General features: G+C 37.3%; 1 protein-coding gene across 14 annotated transcripts in view; it reads left to right on the top strand.

Annotated features, from left to right (window-relative positions):
- Positions 1 to 12,656, top strand: part of TSC22D1 (TSC22 domain family member 1) — a 96,696-nt gene that overhangs the window by 21,431 nt on the left and 62,609 nt on the right. For 8 of the 14 annotated variants that reach the window (XR_008575582.1, XR_008575574.1, XR_008575580.1 and 5 more), the window contains exon 3: positions 12,244 to 12,350. The exons of the other annotated variants lie outside the window; for them this stretch is intronic. The gene's annotated coding sequence lies outside the window, so the exon portion shown is untranslated. The remainder of the gene's footprint in view (positions 1 to 12,243; positions 12,351 to 12,656) is intronic. 14 annotated transcript variants of the gene reach the window in all.

Below are 12,656 nucleotides of genomic sequence, written 5' to 3'. Positions count from 1 at the left end.
CTGTAAAATGCTGTGTTTATGGGAACACTAAGGTGATGATTTAATTGTTCAGTTTTAAATATCCTAAACTTCTCAGAAAGTGGGCACAGAGTTGTTGGAAGTGGATTTAAAATATCCATAAAGAAATATCAGCCATAATTCTTATTATGTTAGTGCTTACCACGTGCCACATCTTGCTTGTATCTACTGGAAGAGGGACAAACAACAGCATCTTACATTCTTGGAAGATAAACTGCGTGCTAAAGATTGGGGAGGGGGATGGAACCACATGTATAAATTTATGTGCAGCTTTACTCTTAAGAAAATGTACCTGACCCTCCCTAATAGAACTTTCTTAGTATCTCTGTAAAGCATTCCAGGAGAAAAGGATCTGAAGAAGGTGGTGACTTCATTGATCTATAGTTTTTTGGACTTGATCTGCATTGTGAAAAAGACAGCAATTTGTATGTCACTGAGCAATGCAGGACAGCAGGAGCTTTGAAGATCAGGAGTAGAAACTTGACTGCAGGGGAAAACTGTGTTCATAAAGGTGGTTAAGTAGCCAAAATACAGGACAAAGAAGGGGTGCTGGAAGGATTATGTTCTTAGGAAAGTAGTCTTCTGGTGGGGAATGTTTATAAACACTGATGGGTGGAGAAGGGCAGGTAGGAAGATAAAGCCAAGCCTATTGACTCTAAATACATCCTCTTCCTCCATATATCACTCTGAAATAGTATGTGTTGTTTTAACCCTATATTTTAAGCTGCCATACTTAGTATGTTTAGGTATATCTAGTTAGGCTGACTAGCTCCTCTTTCTGAATGATTTTCCACACTGTCATTGACTAGAGGTTTTTTGCTGATCTTACAGGCATTGATCTTGTCTTTTGATCTTCCATATTTATGGTACTGGAAATATTTAAGACGTACATGTAAGAATTACATGTTCTGCTTCCTGCATACAGCAGGATATGCCTGTGAACAGTTCAACAGTATAATGGACTAAACTGCTCTGAACTAGGCAAGTAGTTCTGTAGGACTGGGTTGGGTAAGTTTATAAATCTGATTAGTCTATTAACTTAGTGCTGGTAATTTTAACAGGTGCCTTTTGCGAAAACTTCTATTATGCAATCGGTTATGATTTCAGCAGAAGTGTTTGAAGTATGCAATGTTGGTTAATAGGCTGTGGAGATGGATGGAATGTTACTTCTGCTGGATGAGCACGTAAGGTGCTCCTGATAATCTTCTTTTTAATTACTTAAAATTAAGAAGTGTAAGTGATTCTGTTTTGCCTTTGAAAAGAATTGTCACTGCTGTTTGGGAAATGATCATGCTTTTGTAATTAGGGATTTGAGACTAATGGGAGAAAATTATGAAAGGGATTGCTGAGTTTCTAGTATTGCCGAGTATTTAAATACTTTGATGAATTGATATGGCTTAAATACTTTTTTAAACTGTATACTAAAATGATACCAAAGTTCTTTTAAGTTTTAAAAAAAAAAATCATGTAGGTAGAGTGAGGATGAAGACAAATCTCAGAGGGGAAAAAATAAGGAAGCCAGAACAGGTCAGTGCATAATTCTTACTGTGTAAGTTGCTTTGAAATCAGTGACTCCTGATGTCACTGCCGTTAAAAAAAAAATGCAAAAGGGAATAGAAACACTTGTTTGTTATGTAGATCATTACTGAAAAACTTGTTATTCTTGCTAATGTGACTTATTTTAAAATAGAAACTGCCAAAATCTAGAAGCTTTAAGAGATACTAGATGGAAAAGTAGAATTTCAGTTATTGTATTTACTAATAAATGTATTATTGGAATGAGACTGAAATGCAAATCTCTTTGCACTGTTTGAAATTCATGCAGGAGATACGAACTGTTCTAAGGACTGTGGAACCTGGTTCAGGTACTTGTGTAATGCTGTTTTTTCTATTTCTGTTTTGGTTTGGGTGACCTGATCCTCTGTGTTATTTAAGCTTTTCAGTTGCTGCACAAAAAACCTTGCATCGCATTCCAGCATCAAAACAAGCTGTTAAATTCTTTTGTTTGTATTAATGTATTTTGTCCTCTAAAGGTTAATATAATCAGTTCAAATAATTAGTTGTGTAATAGAAAGCCTACTTAATAATGAAAAAAATCCCAACACCTGAGGTTTAGTGTGTGGAAGTTTCAAGTGGGAAGGAAGATGGACAAACAAATGTTTTCCTTAACTTTTTAATTGATACATGATCATTCTTGCAATCCTGCACAGATCTAGGTAAAAGGATTGTTAAGATATTTAGCATTTATGATATGGTAGTTATTTCTGTGCTGTATGTAGGCAGAATTAATTTCAAAGCCTTTGACAAATGCTTATTATTTCTAGATATTTGGAATGCATTTTTCCCTGGAGGGAGAAGGAGAGTGATGTAGCCAGGGAAGAATTTTCTATTGGAATTTACTCATAGCTGTCTAAAAATTCATTGAGATTTTGTACTGCAGGTGCTTCTTTTTGCTTAATGGCTCTTTAAGGGAACATGAGCAGGAGGGGTCGGGAAATGTGAATTGCCATGGTTTGACACACAGTTGATTACATTAGTTCTTTGAACCTCTCACCTATCTCTTGCACCAATGAACCCCAAAAGTAGGAATTTGGAGATACCTTCCCCTTGAGGATTTTGATTTTTCATAACTCTGACTTTCGAGTAGTTTCTGAAACTTACTGTATCCTTAAGGTTTTTAATACTGTAGCTTTAGCTGAAAACACATGTACTTACAGTTTTTATTGAAGCCAGTGGGATTATTCATTAGTCATGTTTGCAGTAGTGTGTTCTGTGGTTATTGGTTTATAGAATCTAGAACAGACGTCATAGCTCTAAAAATTTCAAAATCTTTTATGTTTAAAACCTTATATTATGACACATAATATAAAAATGTAATATGAAGTGTCCATGCTAATGTCAAAGACTTTGGCCCAGTTTGAATAAATGTCTTTAAAGGGTCCCAAGTGACTGTAACTATTTACTTGACAACTAGGGAGGAACAATTTAGTCTCCTTAATTCTGCTTATGGATTTAATAGAGCTCAACATTAAAAAAAAAAAAAGTCATGCTAATATTCATGCTTCAGGAAGGGTTACATTATTTGTTTTCTTGCTCTTTTGGTTTATTTAGTAGTCTTGGCATGTACTCTCTTCAAATGCAGTGTGCCCCGAAGTATCCTGATGAAAATCCCTTGAAGTCAATTAAAAATAGTGTCCCTGATTATTATTTACTATCTTTGCTCTTTTTTGAACTGGGTCTTTAAAGCTTCTGTTTCTGTTCACACTTTATTTTTTCATGTCTTTTGGTGTTTCATGGGTTAAATCATACAGATAGATAAAAGAAAATTCACACATTTTCTGTAGCTGTCTTTTGGCTCTTCAGTTTCAAAACAAGTAGTTATAACTTAAAAAATACAGTTATTGCACAGATTCAGGACTATATCAGTTGGAGAAGAATTTACCATCTTCACTAAATGTTTTACACTCTTGAAACTAAAACTTGAAGACACAGGCTTTTTATGTGATGCCCTAGTTCTGTTGTATAGAGATTTTTAGTTCCGAATCAGTAACAGACTGTTCCCATCAGTGAAGGTACGGTATATTGCCTGTAATCGGTTCTCAACAAATGGAGAAAGACTTTCCCTAAATTGAGAAATATCAGATTGACATGTGTAAACAAGAAAGTTTACCAATTTGATAATGAATTGTCAGAACAATATGTTAAATTTAGGTACTTAATGATCTTGTGGCACATTGCGCTTTACTGAATGCATGATAGTTTGTATAAAGAAAAAAAGTCCTTTTCCAAAAATTCCAAACAGGTCTCTTAAATGCAGTTTCTGCTTCCCATAACAAAGTACGATTACCATCGATACCCATCTTTTAAAAAATGGGCAGGAAGAGGGAAAGTTGGTATCCCTGCTTGCTTCTGAGTCTCAGAAGTTTGTACACTGGAACATCTCGCACCTTACTGTTCCTTTTGTAGCTTGTCATTCCTTTCTGCTAGCTGACCCCCCTCTGAGCAGCGGGGTTGTGCTAGGTGGTCTCCAAAGATCCCTGCCAACCTCAACTGGTAGGTGATGCTGTGAGAAATTCAATATGCTTTTATAAATTAAAAAAAAAATATATATTACTTACGTAGCAAGGAAGTATGCTTACTTGTTTGGTGTTTATATTTTTTTAAAGAAATGAACATAAAAATTGGGACCTATGATGGTAAAACAGCAACTGAAGGCAGTGCTTCACTCAGAGATAACGTTCTTCCTCCATCACAGAACTGAAACAGAAAACTTTAAATATCTTGTTGATGTGTAGACTGCAAGCCTGACTTGTATTACTCCACTTAAGTTTGCAGCTAATTCCTGTTCTCTAGAACACCTTTAACTTATTCCCAACACACACCTGTATTTTATTTAATTTTTTTCCCTCCTAGAAACATTTTTTCAAGAAACTTGATGTAGATAGTGCTGTAAATTCCAATAACTGGCTTGTTTCAAACAATTTGCTTCCTAGGGTCCCTTACCTTTTTCTGCTGTTACCTTCTCTATCTGCCTTCCTCCCTGACCTGTTAGTTTGCTTTATTTGAAGGCTTCAGATGGGCTGTTTTGGGAAGGGGAAAGGAAAGGAGGTGTGGTGAATTCACTGTAGTATTTTATCTCTGTTAAGCCTGCAGTTCTGGCATTGGTTATTGTCCATATTTAGTTTATTCTAATACATTATATGATTGTCACTTTGACTTAAAAGTAGCAAGCTATAGAATTTGTATACAGTTTTGTATCTTAAATGTTAGTATGGTGAATATGTATTTTTAATGAATTTAATTTACTAGACTGTAGTTTGAGAGAGAGAACATCTAGCTTTTTGTAAGAAATTTCTAGAAGGACCATAAGGACACATTGTTTCTTCTGCAATCTATAACTAATGCTTGCACGTTTCCCCCTTTGCCTTATTGCCCTATCATGTCTCCTTTCTTGTCTCCTTCAGCCTTGGAACCCACAACGCAGTCAGCAAAGCTGCCTTGAGTTCAGCCCTTTGGGACTGAGGGATTTTTAATTTTGGTTTTGGGTAGACCTCTAAGGAAAGAAAAAGTCTTGGTTTAGTTCTTGAGTTCTGAATTCCTTTTCACCTGCTAATCTGCCGTTGTCTGTTTGCCAACTCTTCTACTTTTTGTGGTGTGCTGTTACCCCATTGATTTGGGCACCAGCCTGTAGGCTTCTGGACAGCTGTCACCCTGCGTGGGCTCTGAAACTTCTTCCAGAGGATGCAGCAGCTGGGGAGGTGTAGGTTGTCACAGAAGTGGAGAGGCATATCCATTGGACTTGCTGTAAGCATCTCAGTAAGTCTGAAGGGATCACTAGGCCTGGCATGGGGTACTCCGGACCTGTTCTTTCCAGATATTCTAGCATTGGAAAGTTTCTGTTCATCACTTTCCTCATTTTGTGTCTTCTGAACTAGAGGAGAATGTGGCATAACTGCATGATGGAGTGAAAATAACATGCTCAGACTTTTGTTATACTCGTAATTCAGAACTTGTTAGGGTTTTTTTTGTGGTTTTACTTTGGCCAGTGAGCAGACCAGAGTGGGTGTTTTGGAGCCAAGAAAATGGAATATGCTTTTGAATCCTTGTTCAGATTTATTCAAACTATTTCTTTTCCTGTTTGTTGAATTGCTAAATGGCTTTGGTAGATAACTTGAGGTAAAACAAGGTAGAGGAATTGGCAACTGCATGTCCCTCTTCAAGCACCCCGTCTTGAGCTTGATGATTACCTTTTCATGAACTTCTGTGAAACTTTTTACAAAAACTAGGATGTTAAGTATTAAAGGAAGGAGGAGAGAGCAGGTATTGGTATGTCTGTCTTCCCCTTGCCAGATCCTGTGTTTTGGGGTCTGATTATATCACCGTGACAACAGGAGTTTCACAAATGATAAGCCTGGTTTCCCATAATGCATTTTTAAGAGACATTAGTGTTATGGCTGAGAAATTGCCAATATTTCAAATGTCATCCTGAATGTTCCTTGGTGAACGTGAAAGCAAGTCTAAGGATAAAGTCAGTGTGAGAAGCAAACCAGTGATTGTAGCCTCCTAATTGAGTTAAATTACCCAAGAAATCAGACTTGAAAATTTTTTTCTGAGGTTGTAAACTATCTAAAAAAGTGCCTTCTTACAGTTTTCAGATACACAGCATAGGAACTGGTGAAAGCTCAGTAAAACTGTATAAAGAATTCTGTTGCATTTCTGCTGCAGTCTTAGGTTGAGAACTCCCAGATTCTTCTTTTCAACTGGCCTTTTAGCTAAAGCTTTTTTTATGTTGAATTCTTTTGAAGAGATAGCACACGACCTTTCATAAATGTGATTGTATTGGGTTTGCATGGCAAAGTTTTGGTAGTGGGATGGCTACAGGGGTGACTTCTGTGAGAAGCTGCTAGAAGCTTCCCCTGTGTCTGACAGAGCCAATGCCAGCTGGCTCCCAAGACGAGCAGGTTTGCTGGCGGGACTTGTGACCCTGTGGGGGACCCATGCTGGAACAGTCTAGTCCTGAAGGACTGCACCCCATGGAAGTGACCCATGCTGGAGCAGTTGGTGAAGAACTGCAGCCTGTGGGAAGGACTCACGTTGGAGAAGTTGGTGGAGGACTGTCTCCTGTGGGAGGGACCCCAGGCTGGAGCAGGGGAAGAGTGTGAGGAGTCCTCCCCCTGAGGAGGAGGGAGTGGCAGAGACAACGTGTGGTGAACTGACCACAACCCCCATTCCCTGTCCCCCTCTGCTGCTGGGGGGGAGGAGGTAGAGAAATTGGGAGTGAAGCCTGGGAAGAAGGGAGGTGTGGGAGGAAAGTATGTTAAGATTTGGTTTTATATCTCATTATCCTACTCTGATTTGATTAGTAATAAATTAATTTTTTCCCCCAAGTTGAGTCTGTTTTGCCCATGACAGTAATTGGTGAGTGATCTCTCCCTGTCCTTATCTTGACCCATGAGCCTTTCATTATATTTTTCTCTCCCTTGCCCAGCTGAGGAGGGAGGGGCGTGATAGAGGGGCTTTGGTGGGCACCTGGCCTCCAGCCAGAGTCAATCCACCACAGTGGTTTTGCTTCTATGGAAATATTTTTAACTTTGGTTTGTGTTAGGGTACATAAAAATATGGTAAAATATAGTGAGGAGCACTTGTTCCTCCCCACCCGCAAAGGTTTGGGAAGAAACATTTTTTATTTTCCAGTGTAGTTCTCTTGTTTGTACTTTTTGACTCATCTGTTGCATTCCATTTTATTGCAGCTTCATGTACTAATAAAACCTCTTTGGTTTTAGTTGATTCTTTATTTCATGCTGTCTCTTGGATGGTATTTATTCTAGCAGAGACTAGTCTCACTTCATATTTTTCTAAAACACAGTTGTATTGGTGGTCTCAAAGGAAGAATGCTCCTGAAACTGAGCCAAAGATCCTTCAAACTGGGCACTCAAACTCTTTTGCAGTTGGAGAACACTTTCAAAACATTTGTCCGTGCTTTGGTTGGTTAAAAGGGAAGGGATTCCTAAAATGTTGGGTGCTTGGAAACTGGGAACTTAATGTTCTTCTCCCCCAATACAGGCAATTAAAAGGAGTGTGGGGAAGAACAATTATATCTATTGCAAAATGTTCTTGACAGGGCCTAACTTCTTTTAAATGCTTGATTGCCAGCTTTGGTAAGTGCTAACGTGCGCATTGATCATTCAAAAAAAATTGCATGTACAAATATCAAGTTAAAATTGCATTAAAATTTCAAGTTGTTAATTCAGCTGATCAAGCTCTCTGAAACACAGCACAAATAAGTCTGTATCAGTTATAAATTTTGAAGACTGAAAGTTCTCTTTCTGAGAATCCTTCTACTTTGATTGTTTCAACCTTGATAATGGAAACTTTGAAAAATCGGATTATAAGTTGTCATGCTTTTTATTGGCTTAGTGTCTGAGTTTAGTACCTGTGATGCCTTTTAACTTTTTTGCACAGTGATGCCAAAGATTTTGATGTTGCCTTTCATGCAGCCTAAAGTAGTAAAATGCAAGTAATAACAAAAAATATGCCAACTTTGCATATTATTTAGAAGGATAAGTTTAATATTAGCAGCTGTCTTGTCAAGCATAACAATAATTGCTTTTAATAAATGTTCTTACTAGTAGAAATTGTTACGTGATATTGGAATGGCTCTTAAATATTTGGCACATAAGATGGTTTTGAACAAACTGCATTTAAACTGTTAAAAACCAAACTAAAAGCATATAGGCTTGCATCGTATTGTGAAAGAAAAGCTGAATTGTACTTAAAAATAGCATGGCTGATGCAATAAGCTAATGTTGAAGCCTAAGTATTATACCCGTAATATTGGCTCCAGTCCTGCCAATAGTTTCATAAATGAAGAAAGTTAATGCCGCAAGAGTGTTCCAGTCAGCAGAGTTCATTCCAGTCAGTGGCTCTGCTGTGGGGAGAGTGTTGGATGTAGGAACCAACCTTAAAAGATTTTATTTTCAAGTCTGTTGCCCCCCACCCCTTCCACAGGTATTTTTGTTTATTATTTGAGAAATAAACAAAAAGTTACATGAATACTGGAATTGTGTAGGGTTTTGGTGGGTGTGTGTGTTTGGGGTTTTTTTTTTTGGGGGGGGGGTGTTTTGGGGTTTTTCTGTTGGTTTTTTTTTTTTTTTTAAAAAAGTGAGGGGAAGCTGTGTGTAGGACTGCTAGAGTTTTCTATCAGGAGTCTCTCTGACTCTGGCACTGCAGTTACCCTTTTCCTATTGCCATGCTGTTCTTCCCTTTGCCCCCAATAATTTAAGTTCTTCCTTTCTCTCTTTCCTCTGCCTTCCCCGCTGTAGTTCCCCTTTTGCTTTCTGTCTTTTGACTTGCTGGCTGCCTGAAAATAAACAGGCTGGGCTGCTGCTCTCTCAGCTTGAGATGTGCTACCTGGATAGCTGGTGGTTGTCCACCAGAATAAGCAATGTTGGGATGCCTCTTGCCATCCCTTGCTTTATGCTTGTGGAGACAGAAATAGGGGTGTGCTCATCTACTCCATTGCTTTCATGACACTCCTATTTTTTTGAGGTGTCATACTGGATTTAAATTGAAGAGTGGCTTCGAAAGTTGTTTTATAGGGAACATGCAGTACCAATACCTGGTTTGTCGTGTTCTGGATTTTTGTTTTGAAGATGCAGTCAAAATTGAGCTATATGTGGTGGGCACTAATCTTGTGGAGTCCGAGTCGTTTATTATTGCAAACCATGTAAGTGTAGTAACTAGAAATTTGGAAGTTTATGGAGTTTTAAACTGTGTATGTAAACTAAATTCCTATTAACTCTTAGTCATGTACTAAACAAAATAATTCTAATAAAATACAGAGATGAGTTTATTGTTATGACAGCTATGAGGCCTCCCTTCCTCTAAGTTGTAGGTTTTTGTGTTTAATGTTAGCTGCAATTCTGAAATGGATTGTTAAGCTTGTGTGAATATGCTTTCCTCATGGTAACTCTGGTTCCTCCCATTCAATTGTGTACTTTGAGTAGGCCACGTGGAGATGAATTGCTCTAGACTGATGTCCTTGTCCGTAGTGTCATGTTTTTACCTCAGATTAACTTTGTTTACACTATATATTCATGCTCCAAATGAACATGCAATAGTTTAAATTTGCCTTATGATAGGATGGAAAGCAGGGTAGTCAGATGATACTGACTCCTCTGACAGCTGCTAAATAGACATAATTTTTTTTTACATTGATATTTAGGACACTGCTCAGAATAACCGTTTGCTCTGATTTAAGTGATAAAGAAGAGGGAAGGAGTATGTGTTGTTTTAGTGCATGCTGGGGAATGGGTGGGGAAAGAAGACATGAAATGGTTGTCTGTAGTGAAGAATTTAAAGATTTACATTTTGTCTGTTAACTTTTCTTTTAAAGTATTTACACTTTCTCAGTAATGTCTTTTACTATTGGTTATGAACTTGCAGTTAAAGATTCATCATGTTTGCATACATTTTTAGTCTATACTCAATATTATTTTACTGCAGTTAGAGCTCTAAATACTGAGTAGCTCAAAAATCTGTACAGTCCAGTTAATGATGCATTTCCTTAAAGGCCAAGGTTATCATGATTAAATTATTGGCTCTTTGAGAATGGTCTGCCAATGTATGTGCTGCTAACAGGTGTTGAAGTGATTCCACTGAGTTGTGGAGTGTCCCCTTCCCTATGCCCCGCTTCCTCCGTCCTCTCTGCTCCCACTTTGGAGATGGGAAGCATCTTCCATGTAGGTTCATTGAATTCAGAATATATGTTTCATTGCATGTTTTTGTAATGAACTGCAGTAAGTATTAAAACAAATTATTACTTGGTTGTGGTAATGAGACTCTATTTTCTTAGCACTTTTGGTTTTTCTACTGTACCACTTTTTTCTGTCTATGTATTTTAAATGTACAAGAGAAAAAAATGTAACTAATGAATGAAAATGTTGAGTAATAATACCAGGATACATTGCTGGAAAAGCAAACTTTTAGCACAATCTTGAATATGCCATATTTCTGAAACCTGCATTCAATTCATGGGGGGGGGGCGGGGGGAGTTTTAATGCTGTATTGCAGTGTGCCATTTAGTGCTTACCCCAATAGTTGGCGTAGCTTCTCCCCAATAAAGTTATGCAGTTGCCTATGCAAGTACCATTAGAATGCATTTTAGTGGGTACCATATGATTCTTCTGTCGTGCAGGCTGCTTAAATATATATACATGCTTTATTTTATAAAATAGAATGAAAGAACTTGATCGGTAAATGGCAATTCCCTCATGTCTTGAAAAAAGGATATTGAAAGATTGCTCAGGCTAGAAAAAGCAGACTGTTACAGGAAGTCACATCTTTAAGTATGAAATCAGCAGTTCTGTTTGAAGATTTTTTTTTCTATTGGACTGAAATCTATAATACAAATAGGAAATAAAAGACTAGAAAATTACTTGATGTTCACACATAAAATTTAATACATGAAGCAATACTCAATGTAGTGCTTGTCCAGTAAAAAAAGGAGGAGGAAAAAAGCAGTTAGTATTAAACTCTGGTCTAGTTTGCAAAATGCTTATGGGGATTTCAGTTATGCAGATAGTAAACTATGAATTAAGAATAATTTAAAACTTGAGGAAACAGCTATTTGGAAGAATAACTACACTTAACTACAGACTCATTCTCAGCTGAATTCTGTATAACGTAATGCTTAACTGTACAGCCTCTAGGGAATGGATTTTGAACACTTGCCAACAGTGAAAGACTCTTACTTTATTAGGCATCTGTGTTGCAGTTTTCTTTATGTTGGCTCTGTAAACCTTTGTCACATGCACTATGCTTTCCTTTTTGTACATTGTAGTAAACTAGAAGTAAGAATGTGTAAGATAGTTTTCTAATATGAACATTTTTGCATTTAGAAGTAACAGCAACATGGAATGCTTGTGAGATTTTAACTCTTCTTTTTGCTAGCTAGGAAGCCATTAAGTAGAAAATATGTTAGTTTGCATATAGTGTATGGCTAAAACCTGAGAACTTTAGTGCAGATCTGTCTTGGTCCTGGTGCAAACTAATTTTAGAAGCTTGCCTTAAAAAGAAAATGTGACGGAAAGAAAGGAACATTGGTGGTCTTTTATTAGAGAGCTGATCTTAGGAACTTAGAAGAATTTTATTAAATGTAACAACTCTTTTGAGGAAACATTGACCTTTACATTTTGGCACAGAAATCAGAGATCAGGCAACTAACTTAATGCTGAGAGAGTCATGTTAAGAATATCTTTGGTATATGCTGCTGCCAAACTTGCTTCAAAATAAACTATGCATGTTGTATGTATTAATCATATACAGAAGTGTTCAGTAATGGTTCAAATGGTGTTTTTATCAAGAAGGCTCATAGTGTCTTGCATGTTTGCCTCTGTGTGGGAAGCTCTTTTTTTATCTGCCCTGGATTGTGTTTATTTTTGTCAATGAAGTCTTGACTCAAATGGAGGAAAGAGGGTCCTGTGAGATTCAGGGTATGGTTAAACAGTCTCCAACCTAGATCAGTCAGTGGGGTAAGTTTCTATTTTGGTAAGGATGTCTGATGTTTGTCTTTCCCTGTTCTGAATGATTTTGTGAAAGTACTAAGCCTAGGCTAGAAACAGATCTTTACATATTTTCATATGTATTTTTTTGTTATGTATGACTTGATACTGTTTTTTATTTCTTCTTGCACACGACCTAAACCAAGTGCTAATATTTCAACAGATACAGAATGACAGTCAAACATTGCACACTGGTATGCCTGTGAAGAGGCACTGCCAAAGTTAATTGTGTCTAGTGCAAAAGCTGGGAGTTCTGGCTGATCAAAGCAGGTAGGTGTGAAGGTGCTTGTGTGGAGAGAAGATAGAGGGACAACTTAATAGAAATGGTTTTACTTAAGCAAAGCCAAATGATATGTTTAAAATGGCCTTCACCTCAGCTGACTTATGAATGTTTTTATTGTAAAACTTGTGGTGGTCTTATTCGAAGTAGTACTTGAGAGAATGACACAATTTTAATTTGATACTAAAATATGGGTGGATTTGAGGCACTAGTCCAATAAGGAAAGTCAAGTCAGCAAATCTTCAGAAAGTGTTTAATTAGCTAATTAAAGACAGCATGTTTTGTGTGGTGGTAGC

This window comes from Grus americana, chromosome 1, assembly GCF_028858705.1.
Source record: "Grus americana isolate bGruAme1 chromosome 1, bGruAme1.mat, whole genome shotgun sequence".
Lineage (NCBI taxonomy): Eukaryota > Metazoa > Chordata > Aves > Gruiformes > Gruidae > Grus > Grus americana.
This window is presented reverse-complemented; position numbering and strand designations above follow the sequence as displayed.